This window comes from Rattus norvegicus, chromosome 16, assembly GCF_021556685.1.
Source record: "Rattus norvegicus strain SHRSP/BbbUtx chromosome 16, alternate assembly SHRSP_T2T, whole genome shotgun sequence".
Classification (NCBI taxonomy): Eukaryota; Metazoa; Chordata; class Mammalia; order Rodentia; family Muridae; genus Rattus; species Rattus norvegicus.
The window spans coordinates 33,995,373-34,015,620 of record NC_141549.1 but is presented as its reverse complement, the minus strand read 5'-3'; the positions used below and the strand labels follow the sequence as shown (position 1 = coordinate 34,015,620).

The 20,248-nt window shown below is 39.0% G+C and overlaps 1 protein-coding gene and 1 pseudogene across 1 annotated transcript in view; one reads left to right on the top strand and one right to left on the bottom strand.

Annotated features, from left to right (window-relative positions):
- Positions 1–20,248, bottom strand: part of Erich1 (glutamate-rich 1) — a gene marked incomplete at its 5' end in the record, with an annotated part of 52,793,804 nt that overhangs the window by 49,648,743 nt on the left and 3,124,813 nt on the right.
- Positions 1–20,248, top strand: part of Ddx60l1 (DEXD/H-box helicase 60 like 1) — a 112,328-nt pseudogene that overhangs the window by 4,590 nt on the left and 87,490 nt on the right. Inside the window, exons 4-8 of the transcript XR_015640290.1 lie at positions 13,507–13,614; positions 13,787–13,853; positions 14,096–14,285; positions 15,768–16,109; positions 19,187–19,303. The product of XR_015640290.1 is annotated as a DEXD/H-box helicase 60 like 1 (transcript). The remainder of the gene's footprint in view (positions 1–13,506; positions 13,615–13,786; positions 13,854–14,095; positions 14,286–15,767; positions 16,110–19,186; positions 19,304–20,248) is intronic.

The following is a 20,248-nucleotide window of genomic DNA, read 5'->3' as shown; positions in this document are numbered from 1 at the left end:
CCCATTTATTAATAGTTCTTAATGTCTGTGTTACTAAAACGTCCTTTTTCTGCACCAATGAATCTCTACTTTCTCTTCGATTAGGTTCAGTGTCTCTGGATTTATGTTGAGGTCTTTGATCCATTTGGAATTGAGTATTTTGTGGGGGTGATGCATCTATTTAGATTTTTCTACATGTAGCTCTCCAATTTGACCATCACTATCTGTTGAAGATGCTTGTTTGTTTCTATTTTCATTTTAGTCCTGAATTTAAGACCATTCTGTGTCTTTTTAAGGGGAAAGTGAAAGAAACCATTGATTTTTTTATTTTTATTATTTATTTTTTTTTGCTGTGGTCCTGTTTGTTGACTCCAGTTACTTTATTGCTGTGCTGTGGATTTTCTTTTTTCTTCTTTATTTGATATTTTGGTCTGACTCTATTTATTACTTGTGTTTTCTTGGACATGTTTCTCTCACCTTCTATATGGCTGGATTTGTAGATAAATATTGTTAAAATTTGTCTTTATTCTGGAATGTATGTTTTTTCCCACGTATTGTGACTAAAAGTTTGATGGGTATAGTTTGGGCTGGCATCCGTGGTCTCTTAAACTTTGTACAACATCTGTCCAGATCCTTCTGGCTTTGAGAGTTTCCATTAAGAAGCAGGTTTTATTCTAGGAGGTTTTTCTTTCTATGTTATTTAGTCTTTCCCCTTCCACCTTTTACTATTCTTTTTTTGTTCTATATGTTGTAATTATTCTGTGACAGGGGGAAGTTCTTTTCTTGTCCAGTATACTTGGTGTTCTGTATGCTTCTTATACCTTGATAAGGACCACCTTCTTTAGGTTGGGAAATTTTTCTTATATAATTTTGTTGAAAGTATTTTCTGTACTTTGGACCTGAGTTCTTTTTCCTTCCTTTATTCCCGTTATGCATAGATTTTGAATTTTTACAGTGTCCCAGATTTCCTGGATGCTTTGTGCCTAGATTCCATTAGGTTTTGCATTGTTTTGACTGAATATCCATTTCTTCTATTTTGTCTTTAGTGACTGTGATTCTCTGTCCCATCTCTCATGTTATGTTGGTGATCCTAGTCCTGAGGTTCCTGTTTGAGTGCTAAATTTTCCAATTCCAGTTTTTCCTCAGTTTGGGTTTTCTTTACTGATTCTATTTCTATCATATGTCTTGAACGTTTGTTTGTTTTAGATTTCCTAAAGCTGTCTGTATTTTCAAAGATTTCTTTAGTCAATTTATACATTTCTTTAAGGACTTCTAACACATTCATAAAGGCTGTTTGCAAGTCCTTGTCTTGTGCCTCAGCTATATTGCATTTCTTGGGGCTGCTGTAGTAGGACTGATGGGCTCTAGTAGACACTTATTATCCTCGTTGTTATTGATTATGCTTTTTACACTGGCATCCCAGACAGTTTGGGAAGATTGTAATTCTGGGTGCTGATATCTATTCTTGTCTTTGTTGGGTATATGCTTCGTTTCTTGTACTCTGTTGCTATTCTGGGTAATGGGTGTGTTACCTGACAGTGAATGCTTCTGAGATCTTGCTGGTATGGCATTGAGGGCTCATGTTAGAATATATTTTTTTTTGGCATTGGGAGTTGACACTTCGGGATGGGAATGGGCCAGGAAAGAGGCTAATGGGGCCCACAGGAGGGAAGAAAACAGGGTGTGCCAGTAAGGCCTGTGTAGTTGCCCAGGAAATGGAGACAGAGAGGAAGGAGAGGTGGCATCCAGCAGTGTGCTACAGAGCTGGGTATGAGATTGGGGGATTGGATGGAGCAGAAGATTGAGACTAAAGGGCTGACGATTGTCAAGCTGTTCCCTGGCTGTCATGGCTGTATACGTTAACTTTTAAAATTAATATACCATTGCTCCAGGTCCAGCCTTCCATTACTAGACTGAATACCAAGCCTCCTGCCAATCTTGTACTACAGGATACCCTATTGCTTTATTTTCTTAGGTTCGATTCCTTCAGATCTTCAGAGGAATAGATGTCTTTTGTGTCCAGAACTGCAACTACAGGGCTAACATAAAAGACTTTTTGGTTCTCTGTGTATCTCTCTCCTTCTCCTTTCTTGCTTGTACAAGGTCATTGGAAGCTTTGTTATCTTGGGCTGCTTTTGCTCAAGTGAAACATTCTATAACTCTCAGTCTCGTGGGAGTCTAAGGAAGATTAAATGAGTAAGAGTCTTTCAAAACCCCAGAAGCCTTGCGTAGGGCTAACAACAGCCTTGTCCTGTGGTTGAGTGTGGACAGATATTCTTAATTTTTTATATTATCTCGTAAGTGAAATTCAGACCCACTCCTACTTTAATATATTTTGCAAATTTTCTTGTTAGGTTGTTTTTCTCATGGAATTAAGGAAGTAAAATAAGAAGGAAATAATAATTAGGCGAGAGAAGATGGAGCATGAAGTGGGCTCACTTTCCAATTAAAAAACAGGTCAAAATAAAAGAGGATTATTTTTTTAATAAAGAATATTTTGGCAAAAAGTACAATCAGATTTTGTCCTGGGGCAAAGACTAGATTATTCCAAGATGGGAGAGGAGAGAGAGCGCAGGGCCAGGAGGTTCTCTAGCTTCACAGGAGTCAGCCAAAGGAGCTGCAAAGTCTTGGAGCAGGAGGAAGCAGGATGCATGGAATGACTATTGAAGGTTATTAATTAGTATAGTGTATAACCTTACATTCATGTATGCAAGAACTGTAATTGAAGAGTTAGAAGCCAATGTATTTGAGAGGGAGTGGAAGGGACAGAGGAGAACTGGAAGGAGAGGAAGAGGGAAAGTGGTGGGAATCTGTCATTAATATGTGAAATCCTCAAAAACCACGTTAAAGACTCCTAAGGTCACAGCTTAGTCCATTCTTACAAAACTTGGAACCAGTCCTGTGCTTAAAATTAGGTTAAGTACTGATCTGCTCTGCTAACAACTGGTTGAAATATATCACACTTTTGTGTTTGGTTGTCAGAAATCTTAGGAAAATGACTTTAAAGAAGACAAGCTTAGTCAGTGATCTGTGTAGAAACTTTTAAATGAGGCCAGTGAAATGGCTGAGCAGATAACTAGTTGCCAAGTCTGAGAAAACCTGAGTTCTACCTCTGGGACTCACATGTGAAAGAAGATTGCTGACTCCAGAAACTGTCCCCCAACCTCCACATTTATGTGGGCACATATGCGTACACACTTAAAATCAATAAAAAAGATAATTATAGACTATAAATGCAAATGTTATATACATTTTCATAAGTTGTAAGTATATTTGTATCTGTTGTACTTGGCTTGCTTAGTTTTATCAAGGATGCTTTGTGTCCGAGTTCATGAAGGATATTCATTTGTACCATAATGTCTTTGTCTGGTTTTTGTGTTGTAATTATTCTCTGATTACTGGACTGTATTAGTAAGATGCCTTCCTTCATGATCTTCCAAGACAGGGTGAATATGATTATAACTTTTTCCTTTGTGTGTAATATAATGATCAGTTGTGACACCTGGATCTATAGAGTAGTGTGTGTGTGTGTGTGTGTGTGTGTGTGCGCGTGCGCGCGTGTGTGTGTGTGTGTGTGTGTGTGTGTGTGTGTGTACAAGTTTGGTTACTTTCGGAAGAGATGGCTATTGTGGTGGTTTGAATATGCTTGGCCCAGGGAATGACACTATTAGGAAGTATGGCCTTGTTGGAGTAGTGTATCATTGAGGGGTTGGGGTGGGGCTTTGAAGTCTCATTTATGCTCAAGTCTGGCCAAAATCCATGTTCTCCTAGCTACTGTGGATCAAGATGCAGAACTCTGAGCTCTCTCTCTCTCTCTAACACCATGTCTGCCTGCATGCTGCCATACTTCTTGCCATAATAACAATGAACTAAACCTCTGAACCTATACACCAGGACCAATTAAATGTTGTGCTTTATAGCAAGAAAAAAAGGAAATGAAATAAAAAATTTTAAAAATTCTCTGAAATGCCACTTTATAAAAAACTATTTTAGTGTTACTCTAGATAAAGATAACTATATTACTTTGCCAGTTATTAAGCTTCTTGCAAAACTAATGGCTCTTCTAAATCTATAACTGTGAACTTTGCCACCCATACCCAAGTTCACGAAATCGCGACTCTGAGACTTAATTACTATGAATAACTGCCTAGGTCAAAAGCCAGGGCTTGTTCCTGAACTAGCTTGTGTCAGTTATCCTGGTTTCTATTCTAAGTCCTGCCATATGGAGTTTACTTCTCCTCAGGTCCATGTGACCTTCTCCTTCAGCGTTCTGGGGGGAAAATCTCCTGTTCTATACCTGGCTCTATCCCAGTATTCTCTCGCTCTCTGCTGAATGCTCGCTCCACTTTCTAATTCTGCTTCAGCTCATTGGCCGTATGTTTTTGTTGTTGTTGTTGTTATTGACAGGCGATACTTTCATACACTGTACCAAAGATTCCCTCTACATCTTTTGTCATTCAGTTTTGGCTATTACTACACACGATAGATGATACATTGCTGATAAATATTTCTTCTAAATTAGTTTTTACGAAATACTTTATTGGTTTATTTTGTGTTCTCCTTCTCAATCTTTGCATTTGCTGTCTGTTGACTTTCTATGTCCCTATGAGAATAACCTGGCCTGCACTTGGAAGATTTAGGCTATTACACACAGGACAGACACAGTTAAACTTAGGAGTGCACTTCAGCCATCTAGATCTTTCAGCTGTCGACATTTGAAACAATTAAAAGGGGTTTTATTGGCACTGAATTTCAACATTCATTACCCTCACCCCCACACCAAGAGGTCTTATTAGTCCGACCAATCAGGAGAGATGTCATTCAAGTATCAGGGATAGTAGAAATTAAATAATCAGATGGCTAATAAACAATGTCTCCATGGGAAATTGTCCAGAGATAAGAACAGGGCAGACTAGAAATATTAACCACCTTGGCCTTCCCAGGAGAGGAGAAACTTAATAGGATTTGCTAATAATTATTTACATACAACATCAAGCTACACATGTTCATAAGATTGCTTCTGGTGCAAAGAAAAGAGAGGGTCAGTTCAGTTTCTATTTGTCCTTTATCCCCTGGCTTCTGTGTCTAATATCCCTCAGGGAAGCCTCCCCAGCCCTTCTACTGGTATCGTCTTTGGCTATAACTGTGGTACATATGATACTCCGAGATAGGCCTAGAGATGCACTGGAAAATTTTCTTACTGGTAATAAGACGTGGTGACAGTTGATTAGGGGGCACAGTGGCAGTTTTCCATCTTTCCTAAGAAGCAGACATTACAGATGACAGTGTTATCACCAACAGTGGAGGATGATGGGTATGTGTGGATAGGTACAGCCACTTTCTTCTTCAGATGACACAGGCCCTGGTGTGTTCCATATAGGAGAAAGCAGTCTCTGTATACATGTTCTTAACAGCTTAGCATGTATGCACTGCTATGATTTGCTTGTTCTGAGTTGACACCCCTCCTGTTCAAATAGGATCGATACTGGCAGATACAAATTAGAGTGAGTGTTATAAGAAGCAGCTGAACTCTTGGTGTCTAGAGCAGAATGGATGCAAGTCAAATAGTATAAACTAAAGAGATGCACATACCGCACGTCTAAGACGTGTGGTTGCCCTAATTAGAGTGGCAGACCTGAGCTCTGGGAGAATGGCCTGCTTTTGTCCTTTCTATAAGGCCTGCTGGCTAGAGGTGAGGCAGAAGGCACATTGCTTTTATGGTGAGAACAAGCTCTCTCCTCAGATCACTACCTCTCTTAATAAATCCTAACTTATGCATTCATTTGTTCTTTTCGTTAGTGTTTGTGGTACCAGACAACCTGAGTATCCAGGTTAACCTGGTATCCTTGAAATTACCTGGTATAACTTGAGATTATAGCAGGCTCATTTTATTCTTTGATATTTTCAACTTGTAGTATTGCAATCGAACCCAAGGTAAGGGTTCCATGAATGAGCTACATCCTTAACCTTAAACCAAAAGTTTATTGAGAACCAGAATCTTGCTGTTTTTCTTTTGATTGGTTAAATAGTGTGTGTGTGTGTGTGTGTGTGTGTGTGTGTGTGCGCGTGCGCAGACATAGTTGGGACCTTGTGTTTGACTTCTAGTCTTTCACATTTAAGAATCTACATTACATGGCTTATTGTAAATCTCAAAGCCAATCAAATTGTCAAATTAAGGTGGACCACAAATAAGTTAACGACATTTGCTTGACTTGTAGACTTATTCCAGGGTTCTGGGATCAGAGAAAGCCTTAATAATCTACCTTGTTGCATGAACTACAATTCTCTCTCTCTCTCTCTTTCTGTTACTGTATGTGTGATGCATGCATCTGTGTGCTCTGCATATTCATTTGAAGAACCAAGGAGGTGAGAGTGTTTTTCTCTATTCTTTTTTTTATTGCCTTCAGATAGGCTCTACCTTGTAAGTAGGAGCTCGCTATTTGAGCTAGACTCACTAGTCAGCGGGCTCCTGATAGCTGCCTGTCTTCATCCCCTAATGCCAGTTACAGAAATATGCAGCCATGCCTGGGATTTTTACATGGGTGCTGGTGTTTTGAACTCAGTACCTCATGCTTGCATAAGGAGCATTCTAACTATGTAAGCATCTCTCATCCCTGAGTCAGAATCTTCAGAGTCCTCCTTGACAGCCCACTTCTCTACTCTAATTTGATTCGTTGCCAATTTATGCCATACTTACCCTTTTACAGTCTTCAAATAAACTCGCACCTTTTTTTTTATTTTATTAACTTGAGTATTTCTTATATACATTTCAAGTGTTATTCCCTTTCCCGGTTTCCGGGCAAACATCCCCCTCCCCCTCCCCTTCCTTATGGGTGTTCCCCTCCCAACCCTCCCCCCATTGACGCCCTCCCCCCATAGTCTAGTTCACTGGGGGTTCAGTCTTAGCAGGACCCAGGGCTTCCCCTTCCACTGGTGCTCTTACTAGGATATTCATTGCTACCTATGGGGTCAGAGTCCAGGGTCAGTCCATGTATAGTCTTTAGGTAGTGGCTTAGTCCCTGGAAGCTCTGGTTGCTTGGCATTGTTGTACATATGGGGTCTCGAGCCCCTTCAAGCTCTTCCAGTTCTTTCTCTGACTCCTTCAATGGGGGTCCTATTCTCAGTTCAGTGGTTTGCTGCTGGCATTCGCCTCTGTATTTGCTGTATTCTGGCTGTGTCTCTCAGGAGCGATCTACATCCGGCTCCTGTCAGTCTGCACTTCTTTGCTTCATCCATCTTGTCTAATTGGGTGGCTGTATATGTATGGGCCACATGTGGGGCAGGCTCTGAATGGGTGTTCCTTCAGTCTCTGTTTTAATCTTTGCCTCTCCCTTCCCTGCCAAGGGTATTCTTTTTCCTCATTTAAAGAAGGAGTGAAGCATTCACATTTTGATCATCCGTCTTGAGTTTCGTTTGTTCTAGGGATCTAGGGTAATTCAAGCATTTGGGCTAAAAGCCACTTATCAATGAGTGCATACCATGTATGTCTTTCTGTGATTGGGTTAGCTCACTCAGGATGATATTTTCCAGTTCCAACCATTTGCCTACAAATTTCATAAACTCATTGTTTTTGATAGCTGAGTAATATTCCATTGTGTAGATGTACCACATTTTCTGTATCCATTCCTCTGTTGAAGGGCATCTGGGTTCTTTCCATTTTCTGGCTATTATAAATAAGGCTGCGATGAACATAGTGGAGCACGTGTCTCTTTTATATGTTGGGGCATCTTTTGGGTATATGCCCAAGAGAGGTATAGCTGGCTCCTCAGGCAGTTCAATGTCCAATTTTCTGAGGAACCTCCAGACTGATTTCCAGAATGGTTTTACCAGTCTGCAATCCCACCAACAATGGAGGAGTGTTCCTCTTTCTCCACATCCTCGCCAGCATCTGCTCTCACCTGAGTTTTTGATCTTAGCCATTCTCACTGGTGTGAGGTGAAATCTCAGGGTTGTTTTGATTTGCATTTCCCTTATGACTAAAGATGTTGAACATTTCTTTAGGTGTTTTTCAGCCATTCGGCATTCCTCAGCTGTGAATTCTTTGTTTAGCTCTGAACCCCATTTTTTAATAGGGTTATTTGATTCCCTGCGGTCTAACTTCTTGAGTTCTTTGTATATTTTGGATATAAGGCCTCTATCTGTTGTAGGATTGGTAAAGATCTTTTCCCAATCTGTTGGTTGCCGTTTTGTCCTAACCACCGTGTCCTTTGCCTTACAGAAGCTTTGCAGTTTTATGAGATCCCATTTGTCGATTCTTGATCTTAGAGCATAAGCCATTGGTGTTTTGTTCAGGAAATTTTTTCCAGTGCCCATGTGTTCCAGATGCTTCCCTAGTTTTTCTTCTATTAGTTTGAGTGTGTCTGGTTTGATGTGGAGGTCCTTGATCCACTTGGACTTAAGCTTTGAACAGGGTGATAAGGATGGATTGATCTGCATTCTTCTACATGTTGCCCTCCAGTTGAACCAGCACCATTTGCTGAAAATGCTATCTTTTTTCCATTGGATGGTTTTGGCTCCTTTGTCAAAAATCAAGTGACCATAGGTGTGTGGGTTCATTTCTGGGTCTTCAATTCTATTCCATTGGTCTATCTGTCTGTCTCTGTACCAATACCATGCAGTTTTTATCACTATTGCTCTGTAATACTGCTTGAGTTCAGGGATAGTGATTCCCCCTGAAGTCCTTTTATTGTTGAGGATAGCTTTAGCTATCCTGGGTTTTTTGTTATTCCAGATGAATTTGCAAATTGTTCTGTCTAACTCTTTGAAGAATTGGATTGGTATTTTGATGGGGAATTCATTGAATCTGTAGATCGCTTTTGGTAAAATGGCCATTTTTACTATATTAATCCTGCCAATCCATGAGCATGGGAGATCTTTCCATCTTCTGAGGTCTTCTTCAATTTCTTTCCTCAGTGTCTTGAAGTTCTTATTGTACAGATCTTTTACTTGCTTGGTTAAAGTCACACCGAGGTACTTTATATTATTTGGGTCTATTATGAAGGGTGTCGTTTCCCTAATTTCTTTCTCGGCTTGTTTCTCTTTTGTATAGAGGAAGGCAACTGATTTATTTGAGTTAATTTTATACCCAGCCACTTTGCTGAAGTTGTTTATCAGCTTTAGTAGTTATCTGGTGGAACTTTTGGGATCACTTAAATATACTATCATGTCATCTGCAAATAGTGATATTTTGACCTCTTCTTTTCCGGTCTGTATCCCCTTGATCTCCTTTTGTTGTCTGATTGCTCTGGCTAGAACTTCAAGAACTATATTGAATAAGTAGGGAGAGAGTGGGCAGCCTTGTCTAGTCCCTGATTTTAGTGGGATTGCTTCAAGTTTCTCTCCATTTAGTTTAATGTTAGCAACTGGTTTGCTGTATATTGCTTTTACTATGTTTAGGTATGGGCCTTGAATTCCTATTCTTTCCAGGACTTTTATCATGAAGGGGTGTTGAATTTTGTCAAATGCTTTCTCAGCATCTAATGAAATGATCATGTGGTTCTGTTCTTTCAGTTTGTTTATATAATGGATCATGTTGATGGTTTTCCTTATATTAAACCATCCCTGCATGCCTGGGATGAAGCCTACTTGATCATGGTGGATGATTGTTTTGATGTGCTCTTGGATTCGGTTTGCCAGAATATTATTGAGTATTTTTGCGTCGATATTCATAAGGGAAATTGGTCTGAAGTTCTCTTTCTTTGTTGTGTCTTTGTGTGGTTTAGGTATAAGAGTAATTGTGGCTTCATAGAAGGAATTCGGTAGTGCTCCATCTGTTTCAATTTTGTGGAATAGTTTGGATAATATTGGTATGAGGTCTTCTATGAAGGTTTGATAGAATTCTGCACTAAACCCGTCTGGACCTGGGCTCTTTTTCGTTGGGAGACCTTTAATGACTGCTTCTATTTCCTTAGGAGTTATGGGGTTGTTTAACTGGTTTATCTGTTCCTGATTTAACTTCGATACCTGGTATCTGTCTAGGAAATTGTCCATTTCCTGAAGATTTTCAAGTTTTGTTGAATATAGGTTTTTATAGTAAGATCTGATGATTTTTTGAATTTCCTCTGAATCTGTTGTTATGTCTCTCTTTTCATTTCTGATTTTGTTAATTTGGACACACTCTCTGTGTCCTCTCGTTAGTCTGGCTAAGGGTTTATCTATCTTGTTGATTTTCTCAAAGAACCAACTTTTGGTTCTGTTGATTCTTTCTATGGTCCTTTTTGTTTCTACTTGTTTGATTTCAGCTCTGAGTTTGATTATTTCTTGCCTTCTACTCCTCCTGGGTGTATTTGCTTCTTTTTGTTCTAGAGCTTTTAGGTGTTCTGTCAAGCTGCTGACATATGCTCTTTCCTGTTTCTTTCTGCAGGCCCTCAGCGCTATGAGTTTTCCTCTTAGCACAGCTTTCATTGTGTCCCATAAGTTTGGGTATGTTGTACCTTCATTTTCATTAAATTCTAAAAAGTTTTTAATTTCTTTCTTTATTTCTTCCTTGACTAGGTTATCATTGAGTAGAGCATTGTTCAATTTCCACGTATATGTGGGCATTCTTCCCTTATTGTTATTGAAGACCAGTTTTAGGCCGTGGTGGTCCGATAGCACGCATGGGATTATTTCTATCTTTCTGTACCTGTTGAGGCCCGTTTTTTGACCAATTATATGGTCAATTTTGGAGAAAGTACCATGAGGAGCTGAGAAGAAGTTATATCCTTTTGCTTTAGGATAGAATGTTCTATAAATATCTGTTAAGTCCATTTGGCTCATGACTTCTCTTAGTCTGTCGACATCACTGTTTAATTTCTGTTTCCATGATCTGTCCATTGATGAGAGTGGGGTGTTGAAAACTCCCACTATTATTGTGTGAGGTGCAATGTGTGTTTTGAGCTTTAGTAAGGTTTCTTTTACGTATGTAGGTGCCCTTGTATTTGGGGCATAGATATTTAGGATTGAGATTCATCTTGGTGGATTTTTCCTTTGATGAATATGAAGTGTCCTTCCTTATCTTTTTTGATGACTTTTAGTTGGAAATTGATTTTATTTGATATTAGAATGGCTACTCCAGCTTGCTTCTTCTGACCATTTGCTTGGAAAGTTGTTTTCCAGCCTTTCACTCTGAGGTAGTGTCTGTCTTTGTCTCTGAGGTGTGTTTCCTATAGGCAGCAGAATGCAGGGTCCTCGTTGCGTATCCAGTTTGTTAATCTATGTCTTTTTATTGGGGAGTTGAGGCCATTGATATTGAGAGATATTAAGGAATAGTGATTATTGCTTCCCGTTATATTCATATTTGGATGTGAGGTTATGTTTGTGTGCCTTCATTCTCTTTGTTTTGTTGCCAAGACGATTAGTTTCTTGCTTCTTCTAGGGTATAGCTTGCCTCCTTATGTTGGGCTTTACCATTTATTATCCTTTGTAGTGCTGGATTTGTAGAAAGATATTGTGTAAATTTGGTTTTGTCATGGAATATCTTGGTTTCTCCATCAATTTTAATTGAGAGTTTTGCTGGATACAGTAACCTGGGCTGGCATTTGTGTTCTCTTAGGGTCTGTATGACATCAGTCCAGGATCTTCTGGCCTTCATAGTTTCTGGCGAGAAGTCTGGTGTGATTCTGATAGGTCTCCCTTTATATGTTACTTGACCTTTTTCCCTTACTGCTTTTAATATTCTTTCTTTATTTTGTGTGTTTGGTGTTTTGACAATTATGTGACGGGAGGTGTTTCTTTTCTGGTCCAATCTATTTGGAGTTCTGTAGGCTTCTTGTATGTCTATGGGTATCTCTTTTTTTAGGTTAGGGAAGTTTTCTTCTATGATTTTGTTGAAGATATTTACTGGTCCTTTGAGCTGGGAGTCTTCACTCTCTTCTATACCTATTATCCTTAGGTTTGATCTTCTCATTGAGTCCTGAATTTCCTGTATGTTTTGGACCAGTAGCTTTTTCTGCTTTACATTATCTTTGACAGTTGAGTCAATGATTTCTATGGAATCTTCTGCTCCCGAGATTCTCTCTTCCATCTCTTGTATTCTGTTGGTGAAGCTTGTATCTACAGCTCCTTGTCTCTTCTTTTGGTTTTCTATATCCAGGGTTGTTTCCATGTGTTCTTTCTTGATTTCTTCTATTTCCATTTTTAATTCCTTCAACTGTTTGATTGTGTTTTCCTGGAATTCTTTCAGGGATTTTTGTGTCTCCTCTCTATGGGTTTCTACTTGTTTATTTATGTTTTCCTGGAATTCTTTCAGGGATTTTTGTGTCTCCTCTCTATGGGCTTCTACTTGTTTATTTATGTTTTCCTGGAATTCTTTCAGGGATTTTTGCGATTCTTTCAGGCATTTTTGCGATTCCTCTCTGTAGGCTTCTACTTGTTCTCTAAGGGAGTTCTTCACATCTTTCTTGAAGTCCTCCAGCATCATGATCAAAAATGATTTTGAAACTAGATCTTGCTTTTCTGGTGTGTTTGGATATTCCCTGTTTGTTTTGATGGGAGAATTGGGCTCCGATGGTGCCATGTAGTCTTGGTTTCTGTTGCTTGGGTTCCTGTGCTTGCCTCTCGCCATCAGATTATCTCTAGTGTTACTTTGTTCTGCTATTTCTGACAGTGGCTAGACTGTCCTATAAGCCTGTGTGTCAGGAGTGCTGTAGACCTGTTTTCCTCTCTTTCAGTCAGTTATGGGGACAGAGTGTTCTGCTTTCCGGCGTGTAGTTTTTCCTCTCTACAGGTCTTCAGCTGTTCCTGTGGGCCTGTGTCTTGAGTTCACCAGGCAGCTTTCTTGCAGCAGAAAATTTGGTCTTACCTGTGGTCCCGGGGCTCAAGTTCGCTCGTGGGGTGCTGCCCACGGGCTCTCTGCAGCGGCAGCAACCAGGAAGACCTGTGCCGCCCCTTCCGGGAGCTTCATTGCCTAAACTCGCACCTTTTATTACCTCAGTCTCCCATTAACCTGTGATTACACCAAGCTGCCATTGTTACTTTGCCCATTATTCTCACCCCTGTACTGTGCTGGAGTAATCTCTTCAGAATGCATTGCCTTCACACTACCTTCAGATCCTTAGTAGCTAACTATAACGCATGCTCGAAGGATCTGCCGACTTGATGTCTCTCAAGCCCTATCTCTTGAACATCAAACACTTTCTCCCACTCTCCACTCCAGCCTCCTGGCTCCTTACAGCCCTGATTCTGGGTTCATTCCTTCATGCCACAGGCCGTTACATATCTAACATACAATGTTCTTCTCTTCCCTGCCTAGACTGTTACTTTCCTTTGTTTTGCCTAATTCATGTTTAATCCTTTAGACCTCTTCTTGGGCATTGATATTTTAGGGAAATGTCTCCCACCTTTAACTTGGTCTCCTTTGTAAGTTTTCCATTGCATATGCAATTATGTGTTTAATGGTTGTTTTCTTGGTTTTTGTTCCTGGAGAACAGAGCGCACATTGATTGGGCTCATTCTGTATTTCTGCTGCTTATTGTTTTGTTAGAAATATGGTCATTCTGGACACTTCTGCTGATAGGAAAGTTGATGAGTTTTTCTCTTTCTTTGCAGATATGCTGTTTCATTATTAATGACCATTGAGAGGAAACAGAGTAAAGGATATTTACATTTTTAATTTTCCCCAGGTCGGGTTGGAAGCACAGATAGCAGCAAGAATGGGTAATTTTTTTATTCAAAATACTATTTATAGCATTATAAAATATATGGTACATCAGTTAAATAGTTTACATATTAAAATAACCATCACTGTTTCTTATTTCTCAAATAATAAGAATGAATTCTCTTAAAAATGACTGACTAAAATAAATTCATTCTCTCTTTTTTATTTTAGAAAAACGATGCACAATGTTTTTAGAAAGAATGTCGCAATTAATCTTGGAAAATATAACAAGAGCTGAGTAAGTATTTTTTACAGTAATCAATAGTTTTGAAGTCATGGGTAATATTCCCCTTCCTGTAGAGTTATTTAGCCTTATATGGTTATTTTAATTTGTATCCGTCTCTATGGATAGAGACGTAATTATGTGCAACTATGTATTCAATAATGTAGATTAATGATGATGACGTAACAGCGCCACACCTGTTTGGGGGTCTATGCCATCCACTTGGATTTTGTTATAATTCTATTTTGTTGTTTTAGCTATTCCAGCTTATTCAATGATTTTGTTGAATCTGAGTTCTTTCTGATTGATGGTGACTCCTTGCTCCTCACATGTGTGTGTGAGATGTCACTTGAGCCAGGACAGAGTCTCCATTTCTTCTACCTGGTTGAACGCTACCTGCTGGATGTTACGAGCAAAGGAGGGCAATTTGCCATCGTTTTCTTCAAGGTAACACAGATCAGCTGGGTTTTTTTATTCTCTAAAGGCTAAAACCAAAATTCACTTAATTAATTAGAGACACAGTTTCTTGTTGCTGAAGCTGGCCTAGGACTCAACAAGCCTTTGCCTCTATTTCCCAAGTGAAAAGATTTCAGGGATGCACTACCACAGCTGGCTACAGCTAAAATTGGTTTTATAAAACTTTGTAAATATTTTCACCTCTGATTTCCAAGTAAAATGTATTCTTTAAAGTGCAAAAAAAATGATTTGGAGGTTAAAGCCAGGAGGATTTAAGTTTGAAGCCTGCCTGAAGCTCACACAATGAGCCCAATTTGAAAAAACCTTCTTAAGAGAAAAAAAAATCTGGAAATGCGGTTTAGTGGTAGAGGATTTGCCTAGTGCATGCAGGACTGTTGGTTCAATTTCCAGCACCAAAAAGAAACAAGACAAAGCAAAACAACAAAAACCAACCAAGAACAAAACAAATAAGTCAGGGAAGAAGAGAAAAAAACAAACAATGACCTAGCATTGCAGTGTTCAAGAATAAATGCAATTAGATGATTTTGTAATGTGTGATGAGCTTTTTGTAGTGTTTGTTGAACAGACCCAGAGTCACAAGAATGGCTGAATTGCTCAACAGTGGCCCCACCAACCTCAATTCTAGTCCTCCATCTGAGAACCATTCTGCCTTCCAAACTCAGCAAGCAATTTATTAGAGTACGTTGTTGGGTGTATTTGAGCCCACACAAACTAACTACCACTACTTTGGTATTGTATGCTCTGTCATAAGTACCATATGTGGTTTAATTAATACAATTTGGACAATTTCAAATACAGGTATATGTACCTGCTACCATATCTTTCTATTCCTATAGTTAGAACAGCTAACAGTGTACACAAAGGTTCGGCATGGTTTGTTCAGTTGGGAACTCACGTTAGTGTATATTTCTGAGCATTCCTGGCCAGCAGAATTTTGCACAAGGAGCAAGTGTTCTGCTCCATGTTTACGGTTAGTTGTACAAATTTTTGTCTGCGGAGAAAAACTCATGCTGTTTAAGAAATGTCGCTGCAGTCTGGAATTATTCTCTAGAGTAGCGCATTCTCCTTCCACTCCCAATTTCAGAAAATTTATAATTGCAAATTACTATTTTCATAGTTTTTCTGTACTTTGTCTTCTTGAAGTGTGGTAGGATGGGAGAATAATTATAACACAGGAAGGCAAAGTGTGATGCACTCTGAGTGCCATGTTGTTTTCAGGGCACCCAAGCTCTCAAGTCCAAAGTGTGATTTATAGAATACATTTGTGATACAGTCAAAGTCCAGGGTCAATTTGATGACTATAGAACAGGAACTCCCCCACCCCACCCCCACACATAACAAACGGCTGTATTGTATTTCCTTCAGTGACCTTAATACTATGGTCTTGTGAGTAAACTAGTAAAATACTAAATGATCCTTCTCAATTAACATACTTTACCTCCTCCGCCATAGGATGCTGAATATGCATACTTCAGTGTCCCAGAACTTCTTACACTGAGAACTTCTTTAATTCTGCATCTTCAGAAGAATACCACCATTGAAGTTTGGACTATGTTTTCTAACTGCTTGTCAGAAGAGTGGAGTATTTGCTTGAATCAGAGCTGCCCATATTTCTTGATAGTGGCTGACGAAGGCCTAGACCACCTGCAAACACATCTTTTAAACTTTGTAGTCATTCAGGCTTGGGCAGCAAAGGTCAATGTTGTGCTTTTCTCAGGGCAAACATCTGACATCCTTCGTCTTTATGCATACTTTATGCAAAGCTCGTACACAAACCAGATGTTTTTTAAGAAGGTAATGTATATCTAAAAGACTATGTTCTAGAATTTTGTTAGCATTTCTATATTTACTCAGGAAAGATGGTTAAGTGATTAAGAGTGCATATTAGTCTTGCACCCGTGTTGGATAGTTCACAGCTGGCTGTAGCTCCAGGTCTGGCCTCTGTGTGCACTGCGTTTACATGCACATACCTACAGACAGACAGACAGATGGACACACACACATACAACTAGAACTTAAATAAGTCTTGAAAAAATAACTCTCTTGATTCAGTGTTGATTCTACCTGCAATAAACTATTACAGATTTAATAGGAATATATACAGTTTAATAGCATTAACAATGAATTAATACTGACAACATATAGAAATTTGTCAAGTACTCCTTGTCATGGATTATTTACATTAACTGCCACCAAAATCCCTTAAGGCAAGCATAAGAGTCATCTACATTTGAAGATAATGAAGTAGACGCTTGAATAAGTAGCCTGTTCAAAATCAACACCAAATGAATAGTAGACTAGAATATAAATGTTATGAGAAGCAATGTCACCCTGTCCCGTATCTCCTAACATTGTGTGGTATGTGAAATACATGTTAATGAAGGTCAGAAAAACATGAAATTGGAGGTCAAGGTGTGTCTCTGTTGCTGAGATCAACTAGTGAGACGCTAGCTTATGTGGTTACCTTTAATGAGAACACTCTGGGGCAGCCTAAAGAAGGAAAGGCAGAAATGATTCATTTCTTTATAAATAACCAACATCAATAAATCATTTGCTTTTGAAACAATCAGAATTCAAACTCCACCATGGTATTATTTTTCTATATTGGTATATTTGAGAACTAATTTGTTGAAAATTTCAGAGTAAAGCATATGGGCAGACTTTTTAAATAAATCTGGTTTGCTCACTAGGTAAGGCGAATTCTGCATATGGCTATTATTCCATATCTTATCCAAGTAGCTTTAGAACCAGTTAACATGTGTCCCTCTATAAGAATTACATCAAATTCATCATCTCACATCCGCATACACGCAAATGATTTTCGTAACATGATGGGGTAGTTTATTTTGCTTTTGTTACGATTCCTATCATTAAAGTATTCCAAACTCTGACTGCTAACTGTGAGCGGTTAACAGTCTTGAGCTCTATTTTTATACCTACGGGAAGTATTAAATACAGAATTTACATTGTAGTTCTTTTTTATTTTCATAGACAGGGTCTCACTGTGTAGCTCAGGCTGGCTTGGAACTCTTGAAGATCCACTTTCCTCTCTGTCCCTGAGTGCTGGGATTAAAGGCATGTGTCACCATACCCAGCCTGAGTTTATAGTATTCTGTTGACAGCAGTTTCTGAATCTGTGCTCTGAGAAAACTTGCAAAAATTCTGCCTAGAATAAATTTTAATGGAGGGTTTTATTTATAAAATAATTTATGCCATAATTCATTAACATTCATTCACTTTAAAGAAGTTTTTTTTTAACATTAACCTGGACAAGTAACTTTTATTCACCTGTAATAATTGTCGTCATGTCTTGTAGGCTTTCTGCCTGTCTGCTATCCTGAGCCTAGTCCTAGAAGCTTCAAGCCCCATATGTTTTCAGCCCCTGAGACTTATTGTGGAATAAGATCACCCCTTCTTAGTTCTTTCTGAGCTCTGGCTGGCTGATTTGATTCAGCTTTTCTGGCACAAACTCCAAGCTGACTGACTCAATCTGGCTTCTCTCTGATTTTCCTGAATTGCTCTGAGTGGACTCAAACTAACTCTGAATTTGTTCTAATCTGGTTCCTTCTGATCGTCCGGCTCATTCTGTCTTTATCTGTGTCTAGCTTGTTCTCTCTCTGACACCTGTCTCTGTACAACTGCCCCAAACTGTCTCTCTCTCCTTCTGCACTGCCCTTCAAGTATCTTTCCATTCCTCTCCTCGTGAAAGTAGGGCATATCCTATTCTGTTAGAGATTTCTCTGATTTGTCACTTTGTCTGCCACTCAATTAGACATCACTTTCAAACGTGGGTGCATCCTCCTATGAACTAATTTTACCTTCATTGTTTAGGATTAAAACTGTGTACTAAGCGCATAGTTATGCTTCAGTAGAGGATTAAAGGTGTATGCTAAGGTTGAGCCACACCATGAATGGAGGACATGGAGAAAGGACAAAGGAGCTGAAGGAATTTGCATCCTCACAAGAACAACAATATCAACCAACCAGACTCCCCCAACCAGATTTCCCAGGGACTAAACCACCATCCCAAAAGAACATAGGGATGGACCCATGGTTCCATTCACATATGTAGCAGAGGATGGTCTTGTTGGGCATCAATGGGAGAAGAGACCCTTGGTCCTGTCGAGGCTCGATGCCCCAGTGTAGGGGAATGTCAGGGACTGGAGGTGGGAGGAAACACCCTCATAGAAGCAGGGAGAGGGAGGATGGGTTAGAGGGTTTCTGGAGGGCAAACCAGGAAAGGGGATAACATTCAAAATGTAAATAAAAAGATCCAATAAAAGAAAAAATTAATAAATAAAAAATAAAGTAATGGGAAAAAGAAAGTTTTTTTCAATAAACAATACAATCTTAGGGTTCATAGTGTGAACAAATACCCTGCCACATTAGCCAATTTGAGGCCTACTGAAATAGAATTTAAAATACAATGCCATTGAAACTGTTGGCCAAACCTCTTCCCAGTGCCACTGATATCTATGGAGAGAGTTTCTAGTCTCTTCTTAGGTGCTTGGTTGAAATTTATCCTAGTGAAGCAATGAATTGTTTCGGGTGGGAGGTTTGCAAATACATTACATTATGATGGCCAATTTTCTAAGTCACTGAGCTGTACATTTAAAGGAATATTAAAAGGTACATTTAAAGGTATATTATTTATACCTTTGTGAAATTGCTAAGATATGGTGCTATTTTAAAAGGAAAGATAAACAAGTATTGCCTGGAAATGTATGCAAACTGCTGACCATCCTCAATTACATTAGTGTAAACTTTGCATTGAGAACTGCATTGTAACAGGATTGTATCTTAAATTTCTGAGTTTTGTCATTGGGAAGTAATAATTTTATTTATGACAATTTTCATACTTTGTTTTGCAGAATGAAGAAACGATTATGAATGTTTACAAAGCCCTGATTGAACAGTTGGAAAAATACAGAGATAGGGCTTTAACACCTCTGTTCGGAGATTTAAAATTCAATGATATGGAAAAAGAGGTAATAGAACTTGAAAAAATACTTTTAAGTTGAACTATTTTTTTTAAAGTGTGTGTGTGTGTGTGTGTGTGTATGTGTGTGTGTGTGTGTATGTGTGTGTGTGTGTGTGTGTGTGTGTGTGTGTGCATGTGCCCATTCACAGGCACATGTGCTGTGTGTATGAAGGTCAGAATGTATAGTGTATAACTCCTACCATTTCACCTTGTTGGAGACCAGCATGCTTCCAGGGTTTTCTTTGGTCTAATGGATACAGTAATAGGCCTATTGTAACAGTGGAGAGTAGGAGAAATAGTAGCCACCTTTCTCCTGTTCCTGCTCAGTGTAGAAATGTCTCCCGGTTTAAGTGGGACTAAGATATAGATATGTCTAGACTCTGATTTAAGGAATATGACTCTGAGCTTCTCCCGTTGTTAATATCATGAACGTATTAGTGTAGATTCAGCACAGTCCTACAGTCCCACAATCCCTTAGCTTTCTTTTTGTCATGTTGCCTTAACACATGTTTTAATACTGCATTCCTAGTGTACATCCCTTCCCTGCCAAGGGTATTCTTTTTCCTCATTTAAAGAAGGAGTGAAGCATTCAGATATGTGTTACTTCTAAGCATGTGGATTACCCACACTGCTATGTGTTTTAAGAAAATGCCTGGAGAGTTTGGCTCAGTGATAAGAGAACTAACTCTTTTGCAGAAGATCCAGGGTCCGTGTCTAGTACCCACATAGCAACTCACAGCCTACTTGAACTTCAGTCCCAGGAAATCTGTTTCTGACTTCCATGGGCACCTAGAACACTCATGGTTCACATATATACATATGGACAAATATTCATAACCATAAAATAATGAAAAAAACAAAGTCTGGAATGCGTAACAATTTTTGTGAGTAACCCAGTGCCTTTGTTCACATGGGAATACAGGGTATCTTTAAATTCATCAAAAGAAGTGTA